The sequence below is a fragment of the Echinops telfairi genome, unplaced genomic scaffold, assembly GCF_000313985.2.
Source record: "Echinops telfairi isolate 266 unplaced genomic scaffold, ASM31398v2 ScPeMD7_3533;HRSCAF=4204_1, whole genome shotgun sequence".
In the NCBI taxonomy this organism is placed as follows: Eukaryota; Metazoa; Chordata; class Mammalia; order Afrosoricida; family Tenrecidae; genus Echinops; species Echinops telfairi.
Window position 1 is genome coordinate 16,729,772 of NW_022107432.1, and position 3,475 is coordinate 16,733,246.

The window sequence follows — 3,475 nt, forward strand, 5'->3', positions numbered from 1 at the left end:
TACACCCCTTGAGCAGCAAACCCTTCACCATGCCCCTCTTTGCTCTAATGTTAGCATCACTAGCTTCCTGTAAGGCAGTGATAGCTTCCTGTGAGGTGGAAATAAGTAAGAATAGGGTGGCACCTCCTTCTACTTCCTGCCAATTAAAATTGTCCTAATCCACCTGGCACTCCGTAAATACAACACTGGGCTCCTGAAGACAGGTGGGATTTATAATTTACTTGAGTAATTATTGTGTAATAATAAGAGGAGTTTCTTTCACAACCAAAGTAGGTCTAATTATCATGTTTTCTGCAGTATTCTGCATATCCAGTGTGGACAGAAAGTCAAAGCTGTATCACAGCTTACAGAAAATGTATCGACCAATGTATCTGTGAGCCAGTGACCTTTGATAGGATTCACAATACGGGACCCAACAAGCCATGTCTACAAACATTCTTTTTCTCTGCCCAGTTTTCATGTTGAATGCTTGAATCCAATACAGTAGGTCAATGAAGAACTGAGAATAAGACAAAGTCTTATCTAACCCACCTCTTTACCCTTTACACACACACACACACACACACACACACACACACACACACCTCTTTTCTTATAATTTCAAATTCATCACTTGAGAAGTTGAAGCCTCTAATGTTTCCTCTAGTTCCTGGGTACATCAATTATATGCTTCCAAATGTTTTCTCCAGATGTCGATGTAATGCGGTTCTTCTTGCTCATTGGGGTTTGGGTGTGCATCCTCCGAAGAGTACCCTGATCTTTGTGGGTGGGCTGGGTGACATGTAAGTGTACCAGGTTCTTCAGCCAGCTCTTGACGTATGCTTTCTAGAATGGTCTTGTATTCCTGATGGGCCACCATCATCAGCTCAGCCATCTTATGGAACTGGTCCTGGGCTCCATTGTAGGTGAATATCCCGACCCTACGGACAGGAACCGCTTTCTTTAGACTGCGTCCCAGAGATTTGCGGTGGAGAGCAAGCACAAATGGAATGTTCTGCTCACAGGCATAATCAATAATGGTATGCAAAGTGTCATCCAACCCACCTTTGGATTGTATCTTCTCAACAGTTGGGAGAAATAATGACACATTTCAAATATTTGAGCTTCAGGTGTTTGAGAACTTCTCTCAGTCCCAATACAAGTTGGGGTTTGGTTTTAGCTTTGTTTGGATCTTTCTGATACATACGGTCTTGGAAACGTACCAGTTCTTTTAGAAGATCCATAACAGTATCAACTTCCTTACTAAGCATCTGGCTGCAGTCATCCCTGAGCCTCCAGCTGTGAATCTTCGGGAAGCTGGCTGAGTCGAGACTAAGATGGCCAGTTTCTGAGTCACTCTGGGGCTCCGCTCTGAACGGCGATTCTGATCTTCTTTCCTCTCCAACGTGGAGGAGATAGATTCTTCCATTTCCCCTGAAGGGTCATCCTGCTGAAAGGACTGGTCGGCACCATGCTGTCTACATCTTGCATGTCAGTTGCAACATTTTCTTGAAGATGCTGCTGCTTTTTCTCCTGATGTTCCTTCAAGAGAATCTTCAAGAACGCTGGTGCTTGGCCTTGGGAACCTCTCTTTGCTTCCTTCCTTCCTCAGCCGGACACTGGAGTCTAAGGGGTTGTGAGGGGTTGGCTCCTGATTCAAGTGGTGGTCCTTCATCCCCTAGGGTCTTCTTTGGAAAGAACTGGCACAGCACCAACTGAGACCACCACAGGTTTGGAAGACTGCTTTGCATTCTGGGAGTGCTGCTTTTTCTCCAATGCTGCGAGCATTCTGCCCAAATCCAGCTGAACTGGAATTTCACTCTTCTTTCCACTGTTTTTAAAATCATTCTGTTGTTGCTGTTTGGATTGACATTTTGTTGACTTGACTCTGTTTCTTCTTTCAGCAGCAACTGGCAGCATCTTCAATCCTTGGTGGTTCTTGAATGGTTAGGACTTCATATTTTGATTTAGATCTTTCTTTCTTTTTCTTGAAACTTCATTTTGTTCAAGGTTGCCACTTTGTAAATCTGTGGACTTTTTAATAAGTTGAACACTATGTTTCTCTTTATTGTAGGAAGGATCAGAAGATAAAACTCTGCAAGATGCTGTACTAACCTTTTTATGGTCTGCTGCTGAAGCAACTGTCTTTAGACTTTTCATGGAAGTGACCTTTTTAGTGCCTGGTGACAGTTCTGTAGACGATGTCTGCCCAACAGCATAACCCATTGGCGTCCAAGATAACTCTCTTGTATATGAAGTTGAACTGTGAGAATCATTATCAGCTACTGATTGAGTTGCATTTTACTTTTGACCACGATTTCACCTTCTGATTAGTGGATGACTGCAGACAAGTTCTCTTGATCATATATTTGTCTTACGTTTCTGTACGGTGCCTGATTTAAAGCTATTTTCTGCATGAATGCATCTATGATGGGATACTTAAGCTGATTTTATATCAGATGATATAGTTCTACCAGCTCTTCTACTGTCAAACTTTGGCTCATCTTTAAGTCCTTTTCTAAAGCAGACCTTTTGTTTCTTGAGGGAGAGGACCCAAGCGCTCCCTTTGGGGGTCAGAGACTTGTAAATCTTGGTAACAACTGGGTTGATTATATTCACACTGGGACCCAGGCACTGAGCAGACATTTTGTGTAGATTCAAGGGTATAAGGAGAATAGCTGTATGGATCAATAGTTATATCAGAAGATAAATACTGAGGTGGTAAAGTTGAAGCTCCAAAGGCCATCTCTTCCATATATATTTTCTGCCTTCAGAGTCTCGCTGGAGCTCCGGTGCCACGGTGGGTGGTTCTGGGTGCCACCACGATGGCTGGTAGGACAGGATCCTTCATGTTACTTTCTCTTTTTCTTCCGCCTTTGTAGAGTATTCGTGTGGAAGTCTGTTTTATTCTTAATAAATACATTTGTCTCAACTGGAATGTTGTTTCAGAGACAAATTATGTCAGGAGCTGGTCTACCGTAAAATTTGAGGATGCTATAGACTAAGGACCCAGAATCTTCAGTTCTGATTCCCATTCAGAACGCCCTGGGGAAAGTGCTTTCTGTGATTTGGAATGAAATTCCTTGGTGGGGTTTTATTTCCCAATGCAATTTCATCTAAAAATTGAGGAATGCTTTACTTGCAGATCCAGCCCATACTAGAGAGTATTACTGGCTATGCGGGTGGCTTATGCTCTGCCAAAATGAGCAGTGAAGAGACATACTCTTCTGATATGAGATGCTGGAATTTTCTGTAAGATCTTAGCTATTCTATTCCACAGTCAACGTAGTGCATTTCCTCCTAGGTATCAATTCCTGCTCCTTGCACCTATGTGATTCTTGTTTGGAAAAAAAAAAAGAAATGGGCATTGGGAAGATGAGATTTTGAGGAAGATGCAAAACTTTCTGGTATTGATTGACAAAGATATTTCAGATGCTAAATTTATATGGCTTACTAGTGTTTTTTATATTTTATCAATTATTGTACCAGAGTTGTT

The 3,475-nt window shown here is 42.1% G+C and overlaps 1 pseudogene; it reads right to left on the minus strand.

Annotated features, from left to right (window-relative positions):
- Positions 1-592: 592 nt before the first annotated feature.
- LOC101664375 lies at positions 593-2,725 on the minus strand (annotated as a pseudogene).
- Positions 2,726-3,475: the final 750 nt, after the last annotated feature.